The sequence below is a fragment of the Meriones unguiculatus genome, chromosome X (genome assembly GCF_030254825.1).
Source record: "Meriones unguiculatus strain TT.TT164.6M chromosome X, Bangor_MerUng_6.1, whole genome shotgun sequence".
NCBI lineage: Eukaryota > Metazoa > Chordata > Mammalia > Rodentia > Muridae > Meriones > Meriones unguiculatus.
The window spans coordinates 109,159,096-109,171,126 of NC_083369.1; positions in this window are offsets into that span (position 1 = coordinate 109,159,096).

Here is a 12,031-nt window from a genome sequence, read left to right on the forward strand (position 1 = left end):
ACTACCAAAATATTACTCACTCTTATTAGGTGCAAAGACTACACACACACACACACACACACACACACATATATATATATGTATGTACATATTTATGTCTCTTGCATAAAGACAAGACAATCAATAAAAAATAACAACTGTACTTTGGAGACCTCATGGGCTAAGTTTTCTATGCTTCTAAAAATTACCTTTCTTGAATGTCTAAATAAAGTAGCTTGAAATCACCTGTGTGACCAAAAAAATACAAAGAATTCTTATATATTTCAAAAGACCCATGGTAGTATAATTCCCTCAGGCTTGCTTCCGGAGGCATTTGACCCTAACATTTATTAGTAGTTTGGATCACAACTGACTTTGTTCCATTTCGTTATCATTAATTCAAGATATATGAGCTTTCAAATCCTTTCTGGAGCAGGACATTGACGCTACATACCTGTAATGCCAGCATTATGGATGGTGGATGATTGGTTGCAAGTTCTAAACTAGCCTTCAAGGCATAGAGAAACTATTTGTGAAACAAAAAAGAAATGAAACTTCCATCTGGATTTTCTCCCTCTTCTCCCCATGGTAATGCTAACACAAATCTGAAATCAAATCTTGGTGATAAATGTGTATATTTTTGGAATCTTCAGAATTTTATAAGAACAATGTATCACATAAAAGGAAAATTTAGCTTAATATCAGACATCATTGTTCCTCAAACAAAGAGTCCACACTCCAATCTAGTTGTCAGAATTTCATCTCTCATCATTTCTTTCTCTGGTTTTAAGCCTCTGAAGCTTCTGTCTGAAGGCTGGCCAAAGGAAATGGAAAATCCTTAAATATCCAAGGATTAAGTCTTCTCTTCCTCATCCCTCATCCAAAGCAAACTTCTACATTATTTACACTTAGATTTCAAGAGTGGAGGACAAATAATAAGTACTTAACATACTTCTGCATGTCAAAAAGACTCACAACTAATCCCTTCCTGAAGAAAATGACTACCTTCCCCCAGAAGGCACCTTTTTTTTCACTCTTCTATCTCAGAAAGTAAATTTCCTGCAATTAAAATAATAGTTTTATTTCTGCAGTCAACAATTAAAGAATCAGAAATTTTGAGTTTCTGTTTTGATCCACCTCATACAATATGAATAACAATAATAAGTTCTTGCCAAACTCTTTTAGTAAATGGATTTTTTTAAATCATTTAAAATTAGTCCATTTAACTGTTTCTGTTCAAACAGGAGCTGCCAACTTTCAATTAGGAAGCAGTTGGTTTCTAAAGTAAGCCAATAATTATCCTGCAAATTTGTTGGGGGATTTTTTTTTTTTTTAGATAGTACAAAGATGAAGTTCAGACTAGCTTATATTCAAGTGATTTAAAAAAAAGAATTTATGAGTTTCTGTCAAACTTTAAAGATAGGCTTCATTTCTTTCTAATGATAGCTTAACAATTCAGAATGTGATTGTATTTAAATATGATCACAGAATTGTTTAGCAAAGACCTTACATACTCTTAAGCTTATAATGTTGTTTTTATAATAAAAACAAAAATAAAATAGTTCCTGAGAGTTGGTTGTTAAGGTTTACATACTATTAAATGGCTCCTGGGTCAGATTGTATAGATATTTATTCACAAGCAGCAAGATTCCTAAAACAGTATTGCTTTAACAAAATAAATCATGGATTAGTCATCTGAATTCAGAAGTTTAATTCTCAAGATTAAAAATGAAAAGTAACAAAAGCAGGCTAGCACAGTCGGGTAAGTTACTTCCTTTTACAAACATGAAGAGCTACTTTACACACCCTCAACTAGCACCTAAATAAAAACTCAAGGTATATTTGATATCAATTTGTAATCTTAGCACTGGGGAGTCAGAAACAGGTAGATTCTTGCAGATCCCTGGTGGATCTTGGTGAGCTACTTCAGCTCAATCTCATTCAAGCCAATGAGAAGACCTGTTTTGAAATTTTTAAAAAAAATGTTCTCGTGAAACTGCTCACAAATTTAACCTTTGGCATCCACCCACATACACACAAAACTTGCATACGCAACAGCACACACATGCACACGCACATACAAACACACTCACAAACACACACGTTGTACCCACAGGTGGCAATTGAAAATTGGTTCCACACAGTGTTTAAACACAAGTGCTTTCCTGAAGTCTGCCTCTCCTCCCCATAGACTGGTTTTAGTCTTTATGGTACAAGACACTTGAGAAACAGGATCGAGAAGAGCAGAATAAAAGCACTCCTGTTCCCTTTTCAAGAAGATTATTCTGAGCTCTCGAATAACAATTCCACACCTATTGGCAAGAACATAGTGACATGTTTATGCTTAACTAAAATAATAAGTTTGTAAATGACAGTATTTACTTTGGGAAGCAATGTGTTGGAATGAAAATGTCAACAAAGAACATGCCAAACTGCACTGGGAAAAAAGTATTTGAAAACTCAACCCTACATAAAAAATTACAGGCAACTGAATAAAGCTGGAAGAAAGACAGGTAGCTCGCCCAAGGGAAAAGCACCAATTGATTATCTAGGACCACATGATCAACCCTGAAAACATACATGCAAGTAACATTTTGTAGATTTCATTAGGTTATATTTGGAAATATATGTACATATATATATATATATATATATATATATATATATATATATGCAGTAACAATTGGTTTGAAAAAAAGGCTGTGAATTTGAAAGAGCATATGGGAGGGTTTGAAGGGGAGATAGGGAAGGTACAAATTTTGTAATTAAAATACAGTATCAAACAACAATAGTATTCCTTGACCAATTTAGAAAACAAGAGCAAAACAATCAATGCAACCACACAGCTTTTACCTCAAAGGAAGTAAGATTTTATTCTAAAGCCAAATATTGCGAATGTGAAAAATTTTAATTCCCCATAATCACAGATGTTGTAATTATTTAGTTAGATTTTTAGACTCTTATACTCAAATATGGCTTTTTTCTGGGAACTTCAATTCATAACAGAAATTATGTCAGAGGTATCTTCCAAAGCAGCATTTGCTCATTTTGATGTTATTGGTTTTTCTAATGCACAATCACCAAGAATCGTAGTGACTACACTAACCAGTGATTTTATTTCATAAAACTATCATGTATATATGGTGTCTTGTTTCTTTGCAAATTATCCTTCATATAGCTGAAGTCTAAGTTCAAGTATAAGCCCATGTATTTGTGTTCTGCCAGTGACTACGTTCATGTCATACTGTATAAAAAAGATCATTACTTTCATAGACATATACACAAACACACACACTCCACAAACCAGGAAACCTTTAAGACTATCATTAATGTAAGTTTTAAGTTTTATATTGACGTTTTCTTCAGAGTATCTTCAAATCCCGTTTCTTTTGATATATTAAACATCTTCTTATTTTAAAAAGAATGCATACAATGTATGACAAAGCAGAGCAACCCTCAATAGGGATTGGCCTAACATTTCTTCTCTTATTTTGTTTTATTTTTATTTTTGGAAATTTTTTTTTTCAATGCAGTTTATTCAGGAACATTGAACAATCCTCGGACCCCGGGGAAAGCCAGCCCACAGCTTAAATAGCCTCTGGGTAGCCAACCCAGGCGTGCCACGGGGGCAATGCAGATAGGTCCACATACATGGAAGCAAGCCAGATCCTCGGCCTTAGCCAAATGTGGAGTTGTTCGTGACAGAGAGCACTCACCATCGCATGCCTCACTGGGTGCCTATGCCCATTGATGCCCCTCACGCTATGACTCTCTTCAGACAGAAAAGGGATCTTGGAACTACAGCCACCATTGTTACTACCATCTCATTGACGGCTGTTGGAGCTACCACCAGGGCATTAGCCATGAGTCATACTGGGCAGACTGCTCAGACCCTGAATAATCATTTAGCCAATGTAGCTCATGCCTTAGTTGTACATAAAGGAATTAATGCTCAACTAAAAGGAAGCTTGATGGTGTTCAATCAGAGGATTGACCTCTTGCAGGAGCAAATTGATACCCTATTTTTGGAAATTTTAATGAGGATTTCAACTTTGACAAACTATGAGCACAAATAAAGATACTAATCATTGTCGAGCTAGCTGGCACATGCCTGTAATACCAGCACTCAGGGAGGCAGAGGAAGGAAGATTTCTGTGAGTTCAAAGCCAGCCTGGTCTATAAAGTGAGTCCAGGACAGCCAAGGCTACACACAGAGAAACCCTGTCTTGTAAAACCAAAAACCAGTGAGACCAGAACCATTTGTTGAAGATGCTATCTGTTTTTCACTGTATGGTTTTGACTTCCCTGACAAAAATCAAGTATCCATTGGTATGTAGGTTTATTTCTGGATATTTGATTCAATCCACTGATCCACCAGTCTGTTTCTGTGCCAGTACCATGCCATTTTTATTAATGTTGCTTGAGATCAGGGATGTAGTTAGCTCCAGAAGAACTTTTCTTGTACATGGTTGTTTTAGTTCTACTGTGTTTTTTTGTTTTTCCATATGAAATTGAGACTTGTTCTTTCAAAGTCTGCAAAGAATTGTGTTCATATTTTGATGGGGGTTGCACTGAATCTGTAAAATCTATAGTCCTAAAGAAGCTAAACAACAAGGAGGTCAATCGGAAAGAGGCTTAATCCTCAATCAGAAGGGCAAACAGGATAGATATAGGAAGTAAGAAAAGACAGGAAACTGGACAGGAACCTTCCTCAGGAGGCCTCTGAAGGTCTCTACACATCAGGGTATAGAAGCAGATGCTGAGACTCATAGCCAAACTTTGGGCAGAGTGCTTGGGACCTTATGGAAGAAGGATGAGATAGAAAGACCTGGAGGGGACAGGAGCTCCACAAGGAGACCAACAATGACAAAAAATCTGGGCTCAGGGGATCCTGCAGAGAGTAATGAATCAACCAAAGACCATGCATGGAGAGGACCTGGACCTCCTACTCAGATGTAGCCCATGGGCAGCTCAGTCTCCATGTGGGTTCTTTAGTAAGTAGCACAGGAGCAGTCACTAGCATGAACTCAGTTGTCTGCTTTTGACCAACCCCGCCCCTGGTGAGGTAGCCTTACTAGGTCACGGAGAAAGAGGATCCAGACAGTCCTGATGAGATCTGGTCAAGTCAGATAGTAGGGGAAGAGAACTTCCCCTATCATTGGACTAGGGGTGGAGATGGGGGGAGAAAGAAGGACAGAAGGTAGGTCAGGGAGGAGATGAGGGAGGGGGATAGAGCTTGGATAAAAGGTGAATAAATTATAATAAAAATAGTAATAAAGGGAAAAAGGAAAACCAAAATGAAAATCAAACAAACAAAAGATACTAATTATCAAATTATATATATATATATTAATATTTCATATTAAAGCTCTAAGTAATAAAGAGTTTAAAAAGTGCACCGTGGGGTTCTGTAAGGAGTTTACTAAGTTATAGAGTTATAGTCATTTTGTATACTTAATTGATAAAATCATTACAGAAAGCAGAGGGTGTAGGGAAAACTGCCTGTCATTCCAGGAGCTATAATTTCTTGTTTTCCTGCTATTGGAGATTTATGTGTGGAAATTCTAAATTTTTTAATCTATCTTGTGATCACAACTAAATGTTTGTAAACACAAGTAGCAAATAGCTGATGATCAAAATGCAAGATTATTGCTGTTAGTAACACTGACTTCAGTAAACTGGTTTGGTGGATCACCCGAACTCTATCTGCCAAGTGAAGACTTCTGAACTATATTCATCTACCAAGTCCCAGGCACAAAAGGGACTGAAGGAAGCTTGTTTAGATTCTTTTCTCTACTCATTTCTCTTAGAGGGGCTTGAGAAAAAAGAATCTCTTTCTCATATTTCTGTAAGAATGATACTACTCCTTACTTTATGGAGCCAGCTATAAACACTGAGAGATTATATGCTCTTCTTTAGCTTCTAAATGTCATCCATGTACAGCATGAAACTCTTTAATGCCCATTTTCTATGTTTTTCAAGAAAATCTTCACTAAGTCAGTCAGTATAATGATCCATACTTTACAAAAGGGGCAACCCAAACTCCTAGAATCTAGAAACTCACACTGGCTTAAAAAAAATCTCTTAGACACTTGAATGTGATTGGTGTGTTCAACTCTGAAGTCCACACTCTTACTACTACGTATATTGCATGCAAATGAAGTCACCTGATTACTTTTCAGATAATTAGAGTAATATAGATGGGTAGGAAGTATAATTAGTACTTTCAACATTTCTGAGTAATTGGTGCTCATAGATCCTATTTGGCAAATGAAATATTTATTTTTCACAAAATGTCTTGTTTAAACAAGTTAATTCATCTTTGTAAGTCTGAGAGCTTAAGTCCCCCTCTGCCTTGGGTGTGTACACATAATACCTATCAGCAATTAAAATGAATTGCAACCAAAAGAGATCCTGCTACTGATATCCAGGTCAGCTTATTTGAAATGGATATCTATCTTTCTCTTATAAATGTTAATTAGGTGTTCTATTTTATCTTCAAAAGGTTCTAGTAGAAATTTTCATGAAGCTGACAAAGGTCTTGCAAGAGAGCTTTCCAGTAGTGTCCTCGGTTTCTGCATGTTTGAAGCCTATTCTGAAGAGTTTATACAACTTTATTCAAAATATGTGTACAGAGAAAGAAAGTAAACTGAGCAGAAAAATTAAAAAAAAAAAACTATTATGGACCTTGCTCTCTCTGCACTGTCCTCAAAATTATTTAGTTCATCTCATAAATGATCACGGGAAAAATAAGCTCCTTCAGATGTCATTAAACAGCAGCTGTGGGCCACTAACAAGATGAATCTTTCCAAATTCAAACTCAATAGTAAGATCTATACTCACTTTTTTTTTTTTCTTATTATTAATATTATTATTAGTTACATTTTATTAATTCTGTATCCCAGCTGTATCCCGCTCCCTTATTCACTCCCAACACACTGTCCGTCCCTCCTTCATCTCCTCCCTGCCCCTTTCCAAGTCCACGGATTGGGGAGGATCTCCTCCCCTTTCATCTGACCCTGTTTTATCAGGTGTCTTCAGGACTGGCTGCAAAGTCCTCCTCTGTGGCCTAGCAGGACTGCTCCTCCCTTGGGGGATGGGGAGGTCAAAGAGCCTGCCATTGAGTTCCTGTCAGAAATAGTCCCTGTTCCACTTACTATGGGAAACCCATTGGTTACTTTTTCAACTTAATAAGAATTTACAAGTATTTTTTTTCAAAGTTCTATGGCTTATCCAGAAAGACAAATAGCAACAAACCTTTAATAAAAAATAATTGAAATTAAAATGCTCTCAGTGTATGAGGCTAATCAACAAAGCACTTTTCATAGCCATATTGTTCATAAGCAAAATGCATTGTACTGTGATAAAATCTAATGCTGATTATCAACAACAAAAAAATATATGCTTTTAAAATGAAATTACCAAAACATCCAAAACTAAGTAAACAACTAAATAGAAAATTGTGAGATGGGAGGTCAATCGTGGGCTCTCCCTGTGTTACTAAGTCACTTTCCCTAATTGAACCTTGGTTTCTCTAAAATGAAGATGCTTGACCAGAAATGATTTTACAGACTACACCACATTTTGTTGAGAGTCATACAAAATATCATTTCCAAATTCTATCCCAGGAGATTTATTTTAATCCTGTAGTGGGGCCTAAAAGTTGGCATAGTAAAGACCCAAGGGATACAAATTTTGGAGATACACACAAAGAAATAAGTTACACTGAATATAGCAGCCTTTCAAGAAATCACATCTTAGCAGGCTTGGGAAATCTTCACTAAAAGTACCAATGATAGCTTATTTTTATGCATAGCCTCACTCCATCTTACTCCATACCCTGGCTTCCCACATCCTCCTGTAAGTGCTAGCCTGTAAGTGCTTCTGACCTCTTCATTCATGTCTTTTCCACAATGTACCAGATGTTTCATGGTCCTATCAACCAGTGTACCAGCCTAATCTGGCCTACCCTGACTTCACAGTTGAGGAGCATAGGCTTAAGCCAGTATTGTTCGTACCTATACACCATACCACAGGATTCTTCCACATCATATCTAACTTTTCCACTTAGACCTCCTTACTCTCACACTCCCATCTTGGAAGAGGAAACACATTTTGTAAGCCATTCTAGTTTGACTTTATTCCACCTAAGCCATTTTCAAGTTCTAGACCCAACTGGTCTCACAGCTTTTCTTCTCCTCCAACCTGTGTTATATATCACAAACTCAGAATTAACACGGGATGTCCACATGCTCAGACTTCATCACAGGAATACCAACAATATAAAAAAAAAATTAGTCAATGTCTTCTTTGGAAAATCTACAGTCCTGAGAAATGCTTGCCAAAGAGAATTGATGAACTCCAGTACTCAGAAATTAAAAGTACAATCACAAACCTGCTCAAAGAAATCAGTTTAAAGAAGACACACAGAACATCTCAATAAAATCAAGGAGAAAGGGCTTAAGGAGAATAAATGCCTAAGTGAGCACAAATAAACACAAACATAAGGTTAAGGGAAATGACAAAGACAATCAAGGACTTGAAAATAGAATTTTGTAAAGAAATAGTAACACTGAAAAAGCCTCAGGCTGAAATGAAGATGGAATGAAAAAACCTCGTAGCTCAACTAAAAAATAAAAAGGACAGCATAATCAGAAGAATAAATCAATCAAAAGACAGAATACCAGGACTCAGAGATAAAATAAAGAATCAGGACCAAATAAAGAAGGAACATAAAGATAATTGCACACACACACACACACACACACACACACAGAGAGAGAGAGAGAAACAGACAGACAGACAGACAGAGACAGAGGAAGAGAGGAAAGAAGCACACAAAAAATGTGGGACACCATAAAAAATTCTAAACTTTCAAATTATAGGCATAGAAGAAGGAGAAGAACCCGAAGTCAATGGCAGAGAACAGAGCTTCAGCAAGATCATAGAAGAAAATTTCCCCAAACTAAATACACACACACACACACACACACACACACACACACACAAAGCATACAGAACAACAAACACTAAATAGACAAAACTAAGAAAGAAAATTTCCCATAGCAAAACACTAAGTATACTAAACATATGAAACAAAGAAAGTATATTAAACTTGCACCAAAAAAAAATGTACATTATATAGAAAAGAAAATCCATCAAAATAAGAGCTGATTTCTCAATGGAAGCAAGAAGAGCCTGGAGCAGAGCAATCCAAGTCCTAAAAGACTATGACAACCAACCTAAAATAATCTATCCAGAAAAATTATTTGCCATAATTGAAGGAGGAAAAAAAACTGCCATGATATAAACAAATCAAACTGAAGGAAATACAAGATATATTATCTGGGGATGAAGAAAGAAGGAGTATAGCTGACAGACTATGAATAAAAATTAGAGGTTATGTTATTTAAACATAAAATACCACTGAGAACACAAACAACAAAACCCAAAATTAACTCCATGACCACAACTATTAGACGATTTTTTTAAAAAATAATAAATTTAAATATCAATGGCCTCAAGTCTTCAATCAAAATTCATAGGCTGAGTACGGCACGCTGTTGTATATCTGTTATCCCAAGCACTCAGGGAGGGAGAGACAGGCAGATCTCTGTGAGTTCAAGACCAACCTGGTCTATAAAAAGAGTTCCAGGACAGCTAAGGCTATTACACAGAGAAACTCTGTCATGAAAAACCAAAACTAAACCAAAACCAAAAAACAAAACAAAACAAATACCCCAAAACAGCAACAACAAAAAACTCCACAGACTAACTGAACAGATTAAGAAACAAAACCTACCAGAAATACATCTTAGTTTTAAAGGCAGGCAACATTAAAAAATTTATTCCAATCAAATAAAACAAGGAAACAAGCAGATATCAATATCGTAATAGCTGACAAAATAGACTTTAAAATGAATCAGAATCACAACTTAATGAAGCTTTTTTTTCCTGTAGTTAATATCACCAGGATGGCTCAAGGATGAATTTGGTTAATATCCATATCAGAGTTAACAAAATACATTTTTAATTGCAATCCAATACCATCCTGATGTTATCAGTGTAAATCAAAGCAGTTCTATTTAGACCCTTGAGTAAAATAATGCTACTTGATTTCAAACAACTGGAACTTAACACCAAAGATCCTAGTTTATACAAAATCGCTATGTAATGTTTGTTTATACACAAGAAAATGGAGTTATCATAAATTGAGTGATTGTAGTATTAAATACTATGAGAATATCAGGTTATTAATTTAACAACTCTCCATCTTGCTGCAACAGTTAGCATTCATCATTTAGCAACCATGTGCAAGTTTTCTTATATATTAGGATTTCTACTGAAAAAATATATTAGACAATTCAACATAGCCAAATTATGGCAACTAAGTGGTCCAGATAATCTAGAGTCATTTCTTGGCCTATGATCTACATACAGAGTGCTAAGCAATCAGCATACGGAATTCATTTTTCAGTAGCAATGCTGTACAGCAAAAATGGAGCTTGTCTTTGTTCTTTTAAAAGTACTAAAAAATGTTATTGACTGAAAAAGTGGAGCAACAATGTGGTGACATCTTGAGTCTCCAATATTTTCATGGTTTCCTAGAGACAACCAAAATGATGCTTTTTAGGTAAATCATGTGGTTTTCTCACAACAGATATATTTAGGACATCAAAAGTTAAGTCGGCAGACAGATATAAAAGTGATAGCATATGCTTTTGGGCTTTTACAATGGACTTAGGTGTGGTAACCTCAAGATCAATAATAGCAATAATCAGATGACTAGAGCTATATGCTAGGTGTTACTGTATTGTTACTTCAGACTGCCTGGGACATAATGAAAGAGAATAAGGGGAACTAATGTCATGTCTAAATAATTCATCAGGATTCACCTTAAAAAATCTATTTGTAATCATTGATTTGTAATGATTGTTGAATAGTTTATCCAATTCTTGTTTGGAAATAATTTTATTTTCATTAGAGTTCTTATCTCACTTTCATATTCACAATTTTTAAAACATAGTTCACTATATGAAAAATCACAATTCTCGGGTAGCTCTGTAGTATGGCATAGCTATCATTTTTTAATATTAATAGATTAGTCATCTCCACAAATGAAGATTTTTTTAGAAGAAGAGGGAAGGAGCATGGGATTGGGAGGGGATGGGAAAGGAGGCTACAGCTGGGATACAAAGTGAATAAACTGTAATTAATATTAAAAAAAGAAAAAATCAGAACCACTTAATCTAACTCCTTAGTAGTTGCTTTTCTGGCTGTACCTTTTTAGAACTTGGCATCTAGCATGCAGACATTTTTTAAATCTTTCAGCAAAGTCAGAATTAAACTCTAAACCACAGCACATACTTTACCATGTATTTATACTAGCGAAATATAAATACATAAATAAAATTAAGGGAACTTAATACAGAGACTCAATATCATTATGCCATTCCAATAAAGCACAACATCAAACTCAATAAATTTAGTTTCCTCTTGAACATATTATATTGTAAATCCAGACTAATATAAAATTTCCAACTGTAGTGAGAATAGTAGGCTAGACTGTGTTAAGATAAATGAAATATATCCTTACTGCTGTCCTATGCATTATCTGTAAAATCTGTGACTTTTCCCATACATATTTATTTCCAAGTTCAGTCATCTTAAACACTGTTCTTGCTCATGAATCATTGGACTCAACCAACATCATTAAAGCTCTAAAACTCTCAGGGAACAGGAACCATTTGTAGGTGGCATTAATATAACTTGGAAAACACTATAAATTCTTCTGTAACTTTGTACCACATGTATTTCTTTTCTCCCTTCTGCCTCTCTTGCCCACTTTTCTCTTTTCTGTTCCATTTTCCTTTCATTCCTGTCCAACCTAGTGTTTTCAATCTATGAGACAGAATCTTTTAGTCACCTCTGAAATCAACTCCATAGGCCATAGGCAACAAATATTTTGTAGAAGATTTCTGGCTGTCTAATTCTAGTTTCAGTTCATGACTACACAGGGTCATGATATGAAACACATATCTTTCTGAGGAAC